This window comes from Hydra vulgaris, chromosome 09 (assembly GCF_038396675.1).
Source record: "Hydra vulgaris chromosome 09, alternate assembly HydraT2T_AEP".
Taxonomy (NCBI): Eukaryota; Metazoa; Cnidaria; class Hydrozoa; order Anthoathecata; family Hydridae; genus Hydra; species Hydra vulgaris.
Window position 1 is genome coordinate 44,519,768 of NC_088928.1, and position 20,526 is coordinate 44,540,293.

The following is a 20,526-nucleotide window of genomic DNA, read 5'->3' on the forward strand; positions in this document are numbered from 1 at the left end:
TATCTATACATATCATGTATGCACATTTATTAACATATTAAGTACAATAAAAATGTAGATGTATCTACATGAGACCGTCAGCTTCAAAACCGGCCCTTTGACATTTTTTTCGATTTTAAATGAAGCGCGCCAAATATCTCGTAATGGCTCACACTATATTGAAAAATAAATAAAATGGTGCAAAACCGGTTCAATCCTATAGTTTTTACTATGTAAAATTCAGCGCAAATGGTGCACAACCGGCTCTTTTTGTTTGCGCAGCTGCTTCAAAACCAGTTTATTATTTCAGCCAATAGGAAAGCACTTATCATACAACGTGATCACAACAGCTGATATCGAAAATTCTTTCATTTTTAATGCTTTTATCCTCTGGAAATTGCAAATTCTTCGTGATTTGTCATGTAAGTAATAGAAACAGTAGAAAATATTTATGAAAAAAGCTAGGTATGCATTACTGATGAAGTATTATTTGTAATTATGTTTATTAACTTTTAACTTCTATTTTTCTGCAGGTATTCAAAGAAGAGTCCACCAAAAATCCCTTCATGCAAGCACAAATTGGGTGCTTTCCAACATCACTGCCTGTAACAGAGTGATGTCACAACTTTCAAAGAGCGATTTTATCAAACAAGTAAGAAAATGGACCAGGACAACTTCATTTTGAAGCATTGTTCATCCCTACAGCCGAAACGTGTTAAAGGTGAGTCAAATAGGAAAAGAGAATTTACTGTAAAATATTTTGTTACAAAGGCTGTCTCTTCCTCTATAAGAATACCAGCTTGTCGGAGAATATTTTAAGGAATATTAGGCATAAAAAAACATAGACTGCTTGGAGTTATCAGTAGATATCACAAATCTGGTACTTCAGCCAAAGAAAGTAGAGGTGGAGACAGGAAAGCAGAGAAATTTATTGAGAAAAAAGAGAAAGTAAATAAATTCATAGAATCATCTCAAGTTAGTGGAAAGCACTGCTGTAGATCACACTCAAAATGTAGCCAGTACTTACCAGCTGAACTCTCAGCTGCTGCAATGTGGAGGATGTATAACAAAAAGTGATAGAAAATTAAAAGTTACCAAATGGTTTTTTACTAATATATTCAATACAGAGTATAATCTAGGTTTTGGGACCCCTAGAGTTGACACCTGCTCTGCATGTTCTGAACTTAAAACTAGAATCAAAAATACAAAAGATCTCCAAGCCAGAGAAAAAATAATTTTAAAATTAAACATCCATTGCCAAAGAGCTGATGCTTATTTTGACAAGCAAAGGGAAGAAAGTGATGACCTTGTTACCCTCTCATTTGATTCTGAGAAGAACCAAGCCTTACCTAAACTATCAGATCAAGCTGCATATTATAGGAGGCAGCTCAATTTTTATAATTTTACAATTGTAAAAGGGAGCTCTCATAATACACCTAACAAAGAAAATATTGATTCTCACTATTGGATAGAGGGGGAGCAATCTAAGGGATCAAATGAAATTGCATCTGCTCTTTATTTTTCTCTGAATAATTCAAGCATGTCTAGCAACATAAAAAGAGTCAGATTGTGCTGTGATGGATGCCCTGGGCAAAATAAGAATACAGTAATGATTGGTATCATCAGTTATTGGCTCCATAATAAAGCTCCTCCTTATATTCAAACAGTGGAACTGGATTTCCCAGTGACAGGTCACTCCTTTATCCCACCAGATAGGGTGTTTGGCACCATTGAAAAGGTCATCAGTAAGAAGGAGATCATTGTTAGCCCCAGTATGTATGAAGTCATTGAAAAACATTCTGCAGTTTTCCACTTAGGAGAAGATTATAAAATTTTTGATTGGAAAAGTTATTTGAAAACAATTCTAAGAAATAATGTTTCTTGGCATTTCAAAATAGCTAGTTGTAAAAGAATCATTGTGTTAAAAAGACCAAGAATTATTGAGGTGAGAGGTGATCCTTTTTATACAGTAGAAGTTAATGCTTTTAAGTCATTGACCAAGAAAGGTAAATTTTGATTCAATTAATTTACCAATCATTCATTCAAAAATTAAAATTAACCCAAAGAAAATAAAGGATGTAGAAAATTTATTGAACTCTCATTATGGTGTTGATTGGAGACAAGATCAAAATCTTGAGTTTTACAATAAAACCATACCTAATGAGGAAATAGATGGCATTGATCAGAACAGTGAATCAGAAGAAAATAATGAGCTGTGCTGTGGTGAAGATGAATCATCTGATGTTGATGATGTTGATGTTAGGATTTAGTAATTTAAATTTTGTGAATTTGAAAATATTTTATTGTAAAGAATTTTTTATTATGACATTGACTTGCCTTTTTAATGTGTTTTTTAAGGTGCATATAAAAAAAAAGAAAGCTTAATAATTTTTGTCTTGCTAATTATTATATAAGTAAACTTAATCTTTTAAATGTTGTTCACACATGTATTTGTGGCCTATACATGTCTGGCAGAAATTTTATGTACACCATAAATTTATTTAATAACACCTGTCCGCTGAATGTGCCATATATTATATTGAAACTTTATAATGAAACATCATATTGCAAGAATCATAATAAATTTCTCATTAAATTTTTTTTCAGTGTTTTGTTTCTTCTACTATAAAACCCAGGTAGCTAAAACTTATATGACATGCGATGCAGGTTTTTCTTCAATTTTTATGACCACTAATAATTAGTTACATTATTGCATTTTAATAGAAATTTAATGCATGATAAAATTATTTCGAAATATATTTAACTTTTTGAAAACATTAGCGGGCTATCCTGCTAAAAAAAGGGGGGAGAGAGTTTTCTAAAATTGTTGATAGATGGCGTAAATATACTTAAAAGCATGTGAAATCACGGTAGACTCTTCTGGTGAAATAAACTAAAAAAAAAATTGATGCAACAAACTTTAAAAATAAGAATGCGCACTTCAGAAAAAATGAAAATTTATCACTAGATTTGAAACTCTATTATCGATATTGTATAATAGATTTGAAATATATAGATAAATTTATAGAAATATATAGAGAGTATAAATGAATATATAGATTTGAAACTCTATTATTGATATTATTATATGCCCACGACGTTTTGAATACGACGTCTGTGGATTATTCATCATCTTTGTATATAAAAATGTATTTTTTTATTTTTAATCTATTAGCCGCACATTCTGGATGAATAATATTACAACGTTTTTATAATTATAAAGTCTACTGAGTTCTAAAGGTACTATGCAAATAATCAACAGGCACTCTTCATTCGTCACTATTTTCATTTTAACTTACCTGTTTGTAAACACTATATCCTGTAGCACCATTAAAACCAGCCTTGCATCTAAACCTCAGTTTAGTTAATTTCTTAGCATTATGTTTTGTATACCACATAGCTTTTTAAGAGTGTTTAGTAAATCTTTTAGCGGTATTTGTACTGAACAGCCATTCATTTGAATGTTCTTGGAATAGCATTTAGCTTTTGAAGATCCTATACTATTATACAAAGGATATATGTTGCAGCTGTTTTTTCAGCACCATTTCTTAGAAGCTGGTAGGTTGATTTTGATATATCACCATTAGTTATAAATGCTAAAGCTTCATTAAATAAATATATCTAAGCAGGTTTAATGGGTATTTATTTTAAATAATAGAAATTTTTGTGCCAGTTTTGTACTTAAACTCACTTCTTAGTTTCAATTTTGTTGCACGTTGCATATTGCATGTTGCATGTTGAAGTAATTTATGGCTAAATAAAATATTAAAAACATTGTTAAGCTTATTCTTTTTGTTTTGTTACAAGCTTTTTCGAAAGAGCGACATGGTTTCCCAACTTCATTAACTGATGATGTAGCATTTAATGAACTGTAGGTGTATTGAAAATCTTGAGCTAGCCAGTTTTCATTACTTCTCTCAAAATGAGTATTATTATTTTTTGCAGCTATCAACTTTTTACATTGTAATTTTATAAAGCTTTTCACTCAGAATCCTCTAGTTTAATATCTTCAGAAACTAGAACAGTTAATTTTAATGAAAAGAATGGTATATCATAAAAACTAGTTTATTTTGTTGTATAAGTCCGTAAATGTCACCAATTCTTATATTTTTACTATATAAAAAAACAAAAAAAATGTTAGGTTAACAGTGCAATTTGTATTGAATAAAATAACAAACAAAATAACATGTATTTTTGTTTACGAGAAATAAAAGTTGATTTCAAGCAAATAACATAAGCTACAAGTCATTATTTTAAACCCAAATTAGGAAGTTAGGGCAATGTATATAGTTCAAATAGGTTGTACACATATTACAATTACAAGTTCAAGAATTCAATATAGGTTCTCGTAGGTTCCCTAAATTATGTGACACATTTTGTACAAAATAAAAGTATTAAATGTTAAAAATTTACCACATTATTTTAAAGCCAGATTATAAGTGTATTATAAAGGCTGATCTTTACTTTATATTTTTTTTTCGAAAAGCTTTACTGTTAAATATTTTAAATATATAAACTAATCCCGTAAGCTCATAAAATTTTAAAACTTACTGTTTACTATAGCTATGCATAAAAAATAAAAATTTCACGCTTTTTTTTTTCATTATACATGAAACCACAATTGATTTTTGTGGTTTCATGTAGATACTATTATACTCAAAACAATTATATGGTTTATATGTTTTATTATATGGTTTTGAATATAATAAACATTTATTTTTTTGGTTTTGTCCACCACCTGGCCCACTGTGCAGTGGCTGGATCAAAACCAGTGGCTGGAAAAAAAAAATGCCCTTTAATTAAATATTTCTATTCAATGATAATCACAATTACTGATATTCACATAGAAAACCATTCATTAGTGACTAAACATGAGGCGTATATGCTTTTTTTTATTTTTTTATTTGCACAAAAAAAAAGGTGTATCCTGTAAAACTTGCTTTAGTGCAAAGGGTCGGTTTTGAAGCTGACGGTCTCATATGTACTTATATATTTGAGGCTTAGTAAAAGAAGTAGAAGAGATACTTTTAGTAATAGAAATTTTTTGATTTTCACTTCTTTTATCAAGCCACAGATATAAGTGTGTGTGTACACATACAGTGGGCGGCCAAATTATTAGTTACAGTTTGTTTTTTTACAAAAACTACAATTAAATATAGATTTTAAATAAATAAATTTACTTCTACTCTTCAATTCTTAAAGATTTTAATATCAATAATAGTTTTTTACATTTTTTTGAATTGAAGGTAAACTTGATTTAAAAATACCTGTACAAAGTGCCAGAATTGGAAAATATGGGAGGCTATGCATCACTACCCTTAGAGATGAATGGGCAATTCATTACATTTGTGTTAAAAACCAAAATAAAAGTACAAAAGCAGTTACTAAAATCATACAAGAAACCAATATCAAAATTTCTAACAAAACTAAAACGCGTTGAATAGCAGAACTGGGGTTTAAATGCTACAGAACTTCGAGGAAACCTAAACTTACGTCAGCGATAAAATTAAAATGATTTACTTAGGCTAAACAACACCAACATATCTCTGCTGAAGATAGGGAAAATGTAAGTAAATTCTTATTTAACAGTTTATTGCAATCACTGATTAAAACATTTATATGCATTTTTATATTATTATTTTTATTTGTTTTCAGGTGTGTTTCACAAATAAGTCCCAATTTGAAATATTAATGGATAATTCATCATTTGTTAGACAAAGGAAAGAAGATAAATATAACCCAGACTGCGTTATGGAGATGGTAAAACACCCTCTAAAGGTGATGGCGTGATCAGTTGTAAGTGGTAAGGACAGTGGCCTTCTTTATATAGTCGAAGGAATGAAAAACCAGGATAAATATAAAAAAGTATTAGCTACTAAATTATTTCCTTTGTTACATGATTGGTTTCCTGATCCATACAAATGCATCTTTATGCATGATTCTGCCCAATGCCATAAAGCTAAATCTATATATAAATATATATTTATTCAAACTAGTAGCACTAATATTTATTTAAAAATTTAACATAAGAATACGTAAAAGAGCTTATAATGGTTAATATGATATTTTTATATTCCTCAAAAAGATATTTCTTTAGATGAGAGCATGATTGGTTACAAGGGAAAGACACCACATCTCCGCCAATATATGCCAAATGAGTGTCATTCTCGGTTTGGAATAAAAACCAACCTCCTCCATCAAGGTTATCACTTAGGTATTGATAACTATTATACTTCTCCACAACTGCTATTGGATCTATACCTACATCAAACCACAGCAACAGGCACAGTGAGAGTAAACAGAAATAGTCTGCCAGAAATCTGCCTTAAAACAAAACTAAAAAACAAAGAAGTTTGCCAATATAGAAAAGGTTCTTTGTTATGTGTGGCATACCAAGATGGTAGAAAAAAACCTGTATTACTGTCTACTGTTGCCAAAACAGGTTATACTGAATTGCATAACAGAAGAGGTAATTGAAGTTATGAAGCCAAAAAATTTTTAATCGAACCATGGGAGGGGTAGATTTGGGAGATGCACTGCTCTTCGTTACCTGTCAGAGGGTAAGACAATAAAGTGGACTACAAAAGTTGCCTTTTCTTTATTTGGAAGGGCTATTCTAAAATGCTACTTATTGTATAAGCTTAACACTAATGAAAGTAAGCCCTTGTCTAGAATTAGTTTTATGATAGCAATTGTGGAAGGTTAAGCTGGAGGGTATCAACCAGTAAAAGTAGTTACAAAAAGACAAACATCTAGGGAGATGAAAGTGGCTAGAAGTACAATTGTACCATATCCACTTCCTCAACATACAGCGATTAACAACTCTTTATATGGTCATAACCTTGTCAAAATTGATTCAGGAAAAAAAATGTATCGCTGGGCACCAAACCCATGTCCGCACCAGTTGGCAGTGTCAGTCATGTTGTGTTGGACTGTATCCTGGATGCTTTTCTAATTATCACATAACACTTATGAATTAAATACATTGCATTTTTTAAATTCTTTTAAAAACTACAAAAAAAAACTAAAATTCAAAATAGTTGTTTTTTGATTTTTTTTTTTTTTTTACTAAGTTTATTTTCTCTGTACGACATTTGAATTTTATCACGCACTTAAAGGGTTAAATAAAATAAAAAAATTATTATAACGATTGTTTAAATACTTTGTGTAAATTTAAAAAGTTTGTAAATTAAAAATGTTTGGCATATGATAAATATAAACATTTTGTTTAAATTTATCATAACTATTTTTCCATGTCTTTCTAAAAATCTTTATTAAGATTTTAAAAAAAAAAATACTTTAAATTATGAATAAGTTTAAAATCTTCCCGTTGCATTGGAATGAATTATATGCTTTATTTTTTTTGTTTCTATTTTTACAAAGAATCGTTTAAAATTATTTTTTTTAAACTTGACTTCCTAATGAAATCATTAAAAACGACTATTTTAAAAAGATTACTTTATTATTATAATTAATTTTTTTTTTTGCGACTTTTTCAAAAAAAATGTTTATCCAATTTTAAAATATTATATTTTTTTGATTTCAATAATTTAGTTTCACTTTTTAAATAAACAACAATTTAAATAAAATTTGTTCATTTATTAAACAATCACTAGAAGTAATTTGTAAAGTGTTTTATGTAACTTTAATAAAACGTTTCAAAAAATAAGTTTTAAAGTAGGGTTGTTCGCCGTAAACAAAAACTTACGAAAATTTCGCATTTTTATCTTCCGTATTTCAAGTTGTTATTGCGGAAGTTGTTCTTTCGCAAATTCACCTTCCGTAATGCGTTATACAAAAAAAATAAATAATAATTATTCCGAAATAGCTCTTTACGAAAAGAAACTTGCGAAACAAATCATTTCGAAAGAATGTTTGCGAAACAGTTCCTTACGGAAGGAGCGTTTCGGAATGTGCGCTTACGGAATAAACTCGAAAGTATTCATTAAACTGTTATACAAAAAAATATTATTATTTATTATTTAAATAAAATAATGTTGTTAAATGATTCTTCAATAGTTTTTACATATATATCTATATATCTATATATATATATATCTATATATATATATATATATATCTATATATATATATATATATATATCTATCTATCTATCTATATATATATATATATATATATATATATATATATATATATATATATATATATATATATATATATATATATCTATATCTATATATATATATATATATCTATATCTATATATATATATATATATATATATATATATATATATATATAAACACACACACTCACAAAAAAAAATAGAAATATATAACTTTGGGTGGGATATGTGGTTTTCCGTTAGTAAGGTAGAATTTTCTACCTTTTAGGGTAGAAAATTATATTAAAAACAATTATTTGTCATACAATTTTCTAACTTAAAGGTATAATTTTCTACCTTATAAGGTAAAAAATTATACCTTACTAAGGGTATATCTCATATCCTACCTTAACTAAAAATTTCTACCTTTATTTTTTAGTGTATATATATATATATATATATATATATATATATATATATATATATATACAGTGATCTTGAAAGATTAAGACAGTTAGGACGAAGGTCGGGGAGGAAGGGGGGGCGGGGGAAGGAGTTGCTGAAACAGAATATACGGGAGGCCTAACCCAACTCCAATCTAAATAAAAAAAACTGAAATTTGAGTTAGTTTGACGGAAAGGACAATATATATATATATATATATATATATATATATATATATATATATATATATATATATATATATATATATATATATATATATATATATATATATATATATATATACAGTGACCTAGAAAGGTTAAGAAAGTTACGCAGCTAAAATTTAAATAGAAAAAACTGAAACTTTAAGTTAGTTTTGAGGGAAAGGACAAGGCTTCCTCCGCAACATGTCCCTATACCAGTGTTTACATGCATTAATATTTATTAAGTACCGACTTTGGTTCACTTCCGACATTCGGTTGTTTATTGTCTTTGGCTTTTCAGAAATGGAGGTTTACTATTTATATTCTTATACATAAAAACTTAGTAAAATATTTGGTTCCATTACATTTTATGTCAATTTATCACTAATTTTTATTTTACTATCTACAGCTCTAAAACTTTCAGCGCTTGTATAATCCTGGTGAGCTTCTATGTTTAAATTTCTTCCCGGGGCAAAGACTCGGGAAAGGGTTGTATTTTACGTACCCGCTTTTTTGCTGCAAAATCTTGCAACTAAATTTTTACTGCTCTCCAAAATAGCCAGAGCTTTATAACTTTCAGCGGTTGTATAGTTCCAATAACGTTGGGATGTTGAAAATTGCGGGGGAGGGGAGGATCAAATTTAAAGCGTACGTACTTTATGGAGTAGTTATTTTTTAGGATTGACTACATGACCTATATCTTTTTTTGATTTCAACGACAGCATTGTTTCCCAATCACGCAATTTTATTCGTATAAAACCGTTTCTTTTTTTCCATTAACTTACTGACTCAGGGGCTAATTAACTGCTCTCTCACAACTTCGGGTAAGTAATGAATATAAAGAAAGGAACAGGAGAAAAACTGCCTTTGAGTTAAGCTAACGACAAGTTTACATTAAAAATTAGTTCGATAACGACCCTTTTTTTTTAACCGATTTACTATTTGAGGCAAATCTACATGATCCCAAACAAATGACTTACATGCTCTAAATTTTCTTTTTTCCCTCAAAATGGGAAAGTTTATGTTGTTCAAGTTATGTTCACTATTTAACTCTTGTTCATTGAAAGACATTTTTAGTATATCTTATGAAAGTCTAGGTTTATTTATAAAAATTTACTAACTGAAACATATCAATAATTATTATAATAATTAGTATTTTAGTTACCTAGCTAATCATATGTATTTGATTCATAAAACGTATTTAAATTTTTTTAATATGCCGAGTTTCGTAAGTGTTTTTCCGTAATGAAGTTGTTTCGCAAGTTTCAGTGCGAAAGAGTTTCGTTTCGAAAGAAATTTTGTTTTTTATCATTATTTCAAAAAATAAAACCTTAAAATGTTCATATGTTGCAATACTGAAAATAAAATTTTATTATAAACATTTTGGTATATAAAAAATTTAATTTTTACAATTATATCAGTTTGGCCAACAAAATTTTGTTATAGACTCCGAAACGTCGTTTAGCGAAATAGCTCATTTCGCAAGTGCGACTTCCGTAAGCCCTATTTTCGTATGTTGCAAAATAGTTTTGTTTCGTAATTCAACTTGCGGAAGACAACATTTCGTAAGAAGCATTAGCGAAATGAACATCGGCGGTTTTTTTTGTTTCGTAAAATTCGGTACGAAAAAAGAAAATTCCTTATTCTCAATATCCTTCCGAAAGAATTTTATTTTTCCGGAATTGTACGAAACATTCCGGTTAACAACTCTATTTTAAAGTAATTTATTTCAACCGCAATTAAAAATGTAACAAAAAGTAAATTTCGCCTCAAGTTTGAGTTTTATTTTAAAGCTTATATATTTTTTTTAGTGAGAGATTGTTTTCTTTTTCAGTTTTTTTAAATTTTTTTCCATAGTTTTCAGACTTAAAAAAAAGATTTAAAAACACTAAGCTAAACTGTTTAGCTTAGCATTTCTTTTTTCAGCACATTTCTGAAATGTTCAAATCATCAAAACATCTAAACAGTCATGGTCAAGTTGTCAACAAAAAAATCATTTGCATGGTCAGCAATAGTGTTTGATTGCACGCCATTCCTGTCCGAGCCTGATTAATTATCATTCACTAAAAGCTTAGGATTCAGTTTTCAAATAAAAATAAAGGTTTATCTTATTGTGATCATTTATTTTTATTTTTATTCATTTTTAGCTTTTTTAAAAAGAGTTGTTAATGCAACAATAAATCTTGTAACTTTCACAAAAGAAAAACAACCCCAAAAAGTAAGTTTCTTATTTGTTATCTGTTTAGTCACATTTTTGAGTTTTCAAATAAATAGATACAGTACATAACAAATTAATGTGTATTATGTGTACTCAATAATTTTGTTAAACTTTTTTAACATGAAGTCGAATTCCTTCTCCTATGACTGATTTTCGAAAGTTCCTATATAGCAGAATTTTAAAAATGTTCTAAATGTTGATTGTATTCAAAAAGCTAAAACGAAGTTTGATAATCTTCATACCATTTACTAAAAGCTAAACAATAATGAAACAATGTTTTAATTTTAATTTTTTTTATAAGTATTTTTGATTTTTTTGTAATTTTTTTTTTAAAGTTTATATTTTTATTTTATCTCAAGAAAATTTTTTTGTTTGTTTTTCAAGTAAACTTCTATATTTTTTTTTCTTAGGAAATTATTGTTTTGAACGGATATATTGGCCATTTTTGCTTTGTTTTTTATATTTCTGTTACTTTTTTATATGTGAATGAAAACCATTATACTTTTATCACCTTTTGTATGATCTAGATGATTTCCATTTGCATTAAGTATCAATTGCACAAACAACAGATTTAATAATTTATTTACCTAATTCAGCAGTAAAAACAGCTTAATTGAATGAACTTGTTAAGAATTTTTTTACAGAAAGACTTTTATAAAAAATATCAAACAGATAAAGCTAAGTTATTTGAAATAACTAGGTTTCTTTGGCCCATTTTTCAATGTCCAAATTTGCTTTTTAAATAAATCTTAATGAGAGGGTTAAAATATTATTATTCCAAAAATACCTGAAGAAATGTTGCACAACTGTCTTAAATGCTAAAGATTTTATTTTGTAAAAAATATTGAAGTAAATAAGTACTAATATAACAAGTAAAAGTTCTAAAGTAAATTAATTGTTAACCAAAAGGCAAGAACTTTAGGTAGTCGGTAAAATGCAAACCGCGAACCGGTAAAATGCAAACTTGATGACCACAAAAATTATGATATTAAAAAAACGTTTGCTTATCAATTTTTTAATTTAAATTAAATATAATGGTATTTGATATATTTTAATTAAATTAGACTGTATTTCTTTTAAATTAGTTGTGGAACAGACTTACCACAACCCGTATCGTACGGGTCATGACAGCTAATAAAAATGAATGAAGTTCACAAGAACAATTATAATTTTAAGGCAATAAAACAAAAAACAAAATTCAAAAACGGTTTTTATCATTATTATTATAGTTCTATTATTATCATCTTTGCTATTATCGCTCTTCGAAAAAAGTTAGTTAGTTTTTTTTTGTCAGTTGTTAATTTTAAATCGCTAAGTTAAGTGCACAAAATTTAAACTAATTTGTTCTTTACAGTAAATTTTAATGAATGATTTAACTTATTGTTTATTGTATATCATTAAACAGTAATTAATGATTCAAAAATAAAAATAGTATAAAAGTTATAGCTGTAATGTAAATATATATACAATAAATATTTGAATTCATTAAATAATAAAATCTCTAATTAAATTTTTTTTTAAAGTCTATCAAAGAATGACTATAAAAAAATAATACTGAAAAAAGAACAAGTTTACAAAAATCAAATTAATTTGTTTTTTTCAAGTAAATTTTAGTTAAAAAAAGTAAATAACTTTTAAGGACATTTAAATAAATAGTTTAAAGTGAAAAAGTGACAAAAAATTTTATACAATTTAAATTCATTTGCTCTTTAAAAGTTAATTTTAACTAACGGTTTAAACCTTTGACTTTCATTATTAAACTAAACATAATAACTAAACATAAACTAATATTTTGATTTTTAAACAATTTTAATAAATATTAGAAAGTTTTAATAAATAATAGAAAAATTAATAATAGAAAAATTATAGTTCTAACAAATAATAGAAAAAACATAAAACAAACTTTAATACCAAGACTTGCAAAATGTTAATGCATCATTACGTTAGATAGTTAGAAAGACATCAAAAATATGTGACTGAAGAAAGTTCTTTTCTTTAGTACGCAAAACAAAAAATTTAGCTTTGGATGTAAAAATATGTCTTCTTATAGAATTAATAAAAAGAAAAAAAGAAAGAGAAATAATTGAGTCACCCATTCAGGCAACTCAAATGCATCAAATTAAAATTTCCAGTAGCTCTCCTATTTCCAGTAGCTCTCCAAAAGATTCAGCTGGCACTACCACAACTGTACACCACTGTGTATATATATGTATGTGTGTATATATATATATATATATATATATATATATATATATATATATATATATATATATATATATATATATATATATATATATATGTATATATATATATATATATATATATATATATATATATATATATATATATATATATATATCAACCCTCAGAATCAGGGAAAATGTTAGAGGTTGTTAAAAAACTCTAACATTTTCCCTGATTCTGAGGGTTGATATATATATATATCAACCCTCAGAATCAGGGAAACTGTTAGAGGTTGGCAAAAAAAATTTGACACAAAAAGGTTACCATAAAACATAGAAACGATATATATATATATATATATATATATATATATATATATATATATATATATATATATATATATATATATATATATATATATATATATATATATATATATATATATATATATATATATATATATATATATATACTGATGTTTGAGTTAATAGCTAACTTCCAGAAATCTGAGTGAACTCCAAACATTTTTATGTTTATACCTATGTCAAATAAGGAGACATTGCAAAAAATAGAATGATTGAAATCTGGGAATAAAAAAACCCCATAGTTTTAGCTACCCCTGCCTCAAATGAGTTCAAAATTTACCTGCCCCAAACGAGTTCAAAATGATTTTTAAAAATGCTAAGATTTTTAAAAAAATTTGAATAAAAGACCTTATAACTTTTTCCTCACTTTCAAGAAGTGTCTCATTTTCTAGAACTATTTTCTGGATTTCTCTTTTAAAAAAAAAGTGGTTTTTATTAACTTGTATCATATTAGAGAAAAATAATAACCTCCTCAACTTTGGAAAAAAACTGAAAATTGCTAAATTTTTTTTTAACACTTTGTTTTGATTTAAGCCCCTAAAACAGTTATATTAACTATTGTAACGTAAACAAGATTCGTTACAATACATAATGTAACATGCAAAATGTCAGTACAAGTTACGTAAAAATGTAACAATACAAGTTATGTTACATGCAAAATGTTAGTTTTTTTTATTTTCTCACAACATTTTGACCTAATGAGACTTAAATTGTGTTATGTTAATAGCTGGTTTAGTGCCGCTGACACAGCACCAAACCAGCTATCAAAATTATTCATGTAAGAGAAAAACAAACCATTATATAAATCTCTTATATGCTCTACCTATGGGGAAAAGGTGCGTAAGTTAATTTTTTTTCCTCTTAAAGCAGTTTTTTTTTAATGAACTGCTTTTCTATCATCGGCTAAAAAATATTGAAGTAAATAAGGAATAAGTATAGAAATGATTGATGTAGATAAATATAGAAATGGTCAGTTTGGTAAAGATCTGTATTTTACTGGTCCAGACAGCTAGGATATATATAAGGAACATGTATAGAAAAGGTCAGTGTGGAATAGACTTAAAAAGAGCCATATTTTTATGGGTCTGGTCAGCTATTAGTTTGTTTGTGAAGACCATTGTAATTCAATAAGTTCATTTAAAAAAACTAAGCTCCAAGCTTGTGGGTTAGTTTTTTGAAAAAAACATTCTGTTAAACTTATTGCTTTAGCAATCTAATTATTTGATTTATTACCTTTAAAAGTATAACCAATGGAGACATAACGTAACATTAAAAAATTCTATACTTGAGACATATTTTAATTATGTTTCAAATCTAGATTATTTTACATTAGGTTTAAATTGGATACACTTTAAAAAGTTAGAATAATATAACAATTTTACATTTGAAAAACATTTGAAGCAAATTGAAACTTTTTTTTTTCATGACAAAGTTACAAATTGAGACAAAGTTATATATAATAAAAATAAAATATGATAATATTATTAAATATAAGTAATTGTAACATGGCAATGATAACAAACATATACTGCATATTCAAGTTTATTTACTTAATATTTAATTAAAAATTAGAGAATATAACCTTGTTACCAATAATAACCAATCGAAACGTAATGCAATTTTAAAATGTCATGGGGCCATCTATATATTACATACACACTGAGGGGGAAGGGGTGTCCTAAGTTGAGTAATACGCATACGAGTGCGCAAAGGGGGGGGAGAGTTCTACAAATGTATATATGCAAACGCAAAAACTGACGTGGCAGTTCACATTCACTTGTCCATTAATAAAAGGTGAACATCGCTCTGTTAAGGTTATAAAGGTTGAACAGCACGAAAAAAAAAAAGATCACATTTGCGAGCAAGAATGGAAAAAAAGACAAAAATAATTTTAATTAAGCTAAAATTAATGTTAACTTATTTTTTAGAAAAATGTATCAACATAGATATTTTTTTAATACTAGAATTATGGAACTTTAATTTTACATGGATTTCTTTGAGTTAAAATTTTATTTATTATGAATTTATTGTTGTTAAAAATTTGCTTGTTTTTTGGACATCAAGTATATATCGAAGGAATGCTGGTTAATTTTTCTTATATGTTCTCTCAACTTTAAAAACCTTTTTTTTACTACCTGCCAAATTTCATTGAAAAAAAAGCATAATCACAAACACTTTAAAACTCTACTCCAATTAGGTAAAATTTTGTTGTTGTTTGGACATGAAGTATATATCGAAGAAATGCTGGTTAATTTTTCTAATATATTCTCTCACCTTTAATAACCTTTTTTCTTACTACCTGCCAAATTTCATTGAAAAAAAGCATACTCAAACACCTTAACATGATACTCTAATTAGATAACTTTTTAAACTTCAATAGTGCGATACACTTGCAGTGAGGAGGATTTTAATGTTATTATATTTACCATTATTTAAATATATTATATTTTATTTATAAAAATTAAACTTTTTTCTGCTATCATGGGGCCAAAAACAAAGTTTGTGTTTTATAGTGAATGCAAAAAGTATTTAACTGCTAATTTTGAATTGTCGCGAATAGGCATTGACTCTAATACAGAGTGTAATACAGTTTGTAGAAATGGACATATTTTTTTATTATTTACAAAAAATAGTGATTCGTTTCTCAAAACATCTCAACAAGTCACTAGACATTTTAAGATAGAAACATGTAAAAATCAGGTTAGAAGTCTCATAAATAAATTATTGAATTGGTCTAGAAATTATAGCAGGGCTGAGGATAGTAAGCCTTTTTATGAATTTTGCAATAAACTTTTTTTAAGCCATATATCAAGTTTGCCTAATATTGTATTATCATCAGGCTTCTCAGATGTTTCATATACTAATATGAATGTTTTATCTCCTTTAAATAGTTGAACATCAACTACGTGTTCTAAGACAAAATGTTAAACAAAAAGAAAAAATAATTAAAGCTTTAAGGGCAGAAATACCAGATCTGAAAAAACACACACAAAAAAATAAAATTACAGTGAGCAGATTCGTCACTTTAAAGCTGAAAAAAAAGCTTTGAAATTAAATGAAAAGCATAACTAAGCATAATGCTGCTGTTTTTTACAAGTAACAGGGTAATTGCTAGTTTGGAGAATGATTTGCTCCAGATTGGGGGAAAGAAATGTAATTATGCCAGAAGATGAAAAAACATATTTATTACAAATAAGAATAATAATTTATAATATGCTGTTGTGTAATATAACCAATAAGTAAGATTCCATATCTTATGAGCAAAATAGGGTATTATATGGGTGTTATTTTTAATAATATTCCTCATCGAAGTACTGTTGAGCAAAGAGCTTGTGAACCTGGCATTTTTTCAGATTTGCAAGCAGCAGAGTGGGCTATGCATAAAAATAATCCTACTTTTGGGTTTGATGCTACAACACAAGAAAATGTCCACATTAATAGCATTAACTTAACATCTTAAATTAAATGTCTTGTGTTTGCTCTAGATCAGTTACCAGGAGGAACAGTATTTGATTATAAAAGTCATATATGCACTTCAATTGATTATATGGCATTTGTTTATTCAGATTTTTACCAAAGTAGCTTTGATGAATGTCATAACTCGATTATTGAAAGTATATCTAACACAATGTCAGACAGAGTTGCAGTCGACCATCTTACTATAAGCAAAGTTTGTGTAACCTGGGGCAAGAGTTTGAATGAGCTGAACTGCCATTTGCATCCTCTTGACACAATTGCAGTTTCATGTCGCTTGAGTGTGCATTTTCATGTCGCTTGAATGTTCTCTTGAGTGTGAGACTTGTTAGTTATTTGCAAATGATTGAATGGTAGTTAAAATTGTTTTAGCCATGAACAAAATGAGGTTTATAGATGTCAAAGGTGATCCAAAAGGATTTGTAAATTTTTTTTAATGAAAATGATCTACTACAAAGTATTATTCCTAGATATCATGGAAATCCGCTTCATTCCTTTTTCATAATTGTTTCATTTTTATCAAGCATTACAGTGAGTTTAAACATTTCTTCACTGTTGGAACAGTAAAATGTAAAATTTTGCAATTCTAAGAGAGGCATTTTGTAATAAAACTGCAATAAAAGAAATGCGCCCGCTTGCATTGTTTGGAAAACTCCCTACTAAGCCTTGAATGGAAAAGTTTTATGTTTTAGGTGAGGATGCAACTTTTGATCATGTTTCTGGTAGTCAGTTAGTGAAACAAAGTTTTGCTAATAATTACAAATAGTAAATCTAATCCAACTGCTCAGTTTTGCAGAAGAACAGATTTTTTTGGGAATACTCTTGCCCCTAACATTTTAAAATCAATATATGCTGCATTGCTAACCACTAACACTTGTATAAGCTTCATTGATAACCAGCTTAAAAAAATGACTTCTGCTTGTCTTGATGCTGTGCAAGTTGTCTTGAAGCGACAATATAAAAGGTATTTCTCACTTTCCATTACACTAAAAACACTCTAGACACTAAAGGAGGTAAGAGGCGCAAAAGGGAGGAACTTGGTAGATATATCTTAATGATGTTGTAAATTTGTTTTTTTAAATGGTTTTTTTACTAAATGAACACTATTTTTTATAATTTTTATTAAACTTATTTTATATTAAAAATTTTTAAAATTAAATTTACCAGCTTCATCCACATCATCACTGCCATCTTGCACCCAGAGTGTAAACCAAGACCTCCTTGGTAAGTTTTTTACTGTGTTTTAATTTTTGTTTTTCATTTTAATTTTTCGAACACTCATTTAATATTTTTGTTTTAAATATAGACATGTCTATGAGTGATTTCTTGGTTTGGCGCCAAAGCCACCCTAGGCCTAAATCAAAAAGGGCCTTCCGCATATGAGGCCTGATGATGGAAAAGGGATGGCAGAGAATTCAGAAATGTAGCTATTAACAACTATAAATATACTTATTAATAAGTTTATATAGACTCACTTAGCTGAATCTATATACACTTCTTGATAGGTGTATGTATGGTGTGTATGTATATATTTATTAAGTTGATACTTGTATATAATCTTTTTGTATATTAATTTTTGTATATAGTTGAGTTTGATTTTTTTATGAAAAATTTGTGTTTTATATAAATACTATTTATTATTACAAAAAAATAATATTTAAGTTTTAACCCACCCTACCCAAGATGTGAGAGGTGCAGAGCTTCCGAATAATACCCTCTTGTACCCTTTTCACGCATTTATCCCTAAAACCTTTCTTTCTTTTGATACTAAATTGCATGCATTTTTATATGAAGATGCAAAGTAATAATCTTGATATTGGGTCAGAGGGTGGGTCTGAAGCCAAAAGGACTTCTAGCCTATCAACCTAAAGTATCCAAATCATATTTGATGGTACCCTGTTAGAATATATTAAAAAATGCAAATAAAAATTATGAATTTCAATTAAATAATAATATTTTCTTTTAAAAAATCTACATTTTTCAATATAATAAAGAGTTTTGTAGACACCCCTCTAGCGCCCTTTGTACACCCTTTGTATATATATTGCCCTTTGTTAGACCTATCTTTTGATACCAAGTTGTATGTATTGCGATAAGAATTGACCAAGTTATGACGTTTTAAGTTAAAAAAACCTCAAATTTGATCACAGTTTCTTCAAGAAGTCCATATATCAAAAATTTTTGTAGAATTGTTCAACTTTAATAATTTTTTCATTTTTAAAATACTGAATTAAAAACCTTTCCATTGATATATAACAATCTAGTGTTTGATTAATTTAAAAATTTTATGTCACGTACCTACAAATAAGTAATTTAAACTTATTTGTAAGCAGGCTCAATTCTACTATAGTTAAAAAAAACTACCTCCATCATTTTTTCTTTATTTGGCGTTAACAATTTCATCGTAGCATAGCCAAGCATTGAAACCCCACCAACAATGAACGTCATTTTTATAATACTTGACATTTTTTTATGCAAAATAATTAAATTTTAAACACTATTTTATTTGCCTGAGGGCTAGGTGCACGGCCGCCGCTTATGACTTCGATCACTGCTGGAGTATACATTGCGTATTAAAGGAGGGGGGGGGGTCTTTTTAGATTAGATGACAAATAATTAAAAAAAAACTACAATAAATTAAACTAAAATGGTTTGTAAAATATAAACTTATATAGCAAGTAAGTTGATATCAAAATTGAGAAAAAGAAAAAAAAATTGTCAATTATGTGCTTAAGGATAATTACATGCAGATACTTAAACAAACTTTGATAATGAAAATTTTTAAAATTTGAAATGACCTAATAAAGGAAGTAAATAAAAAAACAACCTACAAAAATTGGATTTTATTGGATTTAAAAACACCGTCTTGCCAACAGTCACTATATATAAGCATACATCACAAAAAAAAGGTATCAACAAAAAAATCAAGCAGGTTTTTTCGTAGATACCTTTTTTTTTTGGATACCAATAAATGGGATTTTAATGATCGTATTCAACAAATAAGATTCTAATGACGAATGTTATTAAGTGGGCGCAAGACTTTATTTTTATTTCGAAAATTATACACACTTTTATCCGTATTCTGTTGAAAACTATCGACACTTAGGACACGATGTTTATTTGGAAGTTTAAAGAGAATATTGTCTGCATTAGTCTAGAAGACTCAATAAGTTAAGAAAACTCTGTAGTTTGATGGATGCAGCCCGTACTCAACCTAACAAAAAAAAAAAAAAAATACTTTTGTTGGAAAAGTTGTATGTATTTGTATCTTTATCTTATAAGATAAAGATGATAACCCAATATAATTGCCGTCAGAAGTTGCATCCGCTTCATCTGTTAACAATTTCAAGGCTCGGCTCGATGCGGAAATTTCAAATAATAAGCATAAGTATCGAGATTATAGCAAAAAAAAGAAGGAAAAAGATAAAATAGAAACTTATACTTAATACTATAAGTACAAGTAAATTTTCATATATTAATATAAATAAAATTAGAATATGAAGTAGATAAGGCTGCCATAACCTGTAGGTTATACAAAGAAACCTGTTGCACCATTTTTCTTCGACTAAATTGTAGCGCGTTTTGCAAATAAT

The 20,526-nt window shown here is 27.7% G+C and overlaps 1 long non-coding RNA gene across 1 annotated transcript in view; it reads right to left on the reverse strand.

Moving 5' to 3' along the window:
• Positions 1–19,484, reverse strand: part of LOC136084813 (uncharacterized) — a 33,135-nt gene extending 13,651 nt beyond the window's left edge. The window contains exon 1 of the long non-coding RNA XR_010640872.1: positions 19,298–19,484. This is a non-coding gene — a long non-coding RNA (uncharacterized LOC136084813). The remainder of the gene's footprint in view (positions 1–19,297) is intronic.
• Positions 19,485–20,526: the final 1,042 nt, after the last annotated feature.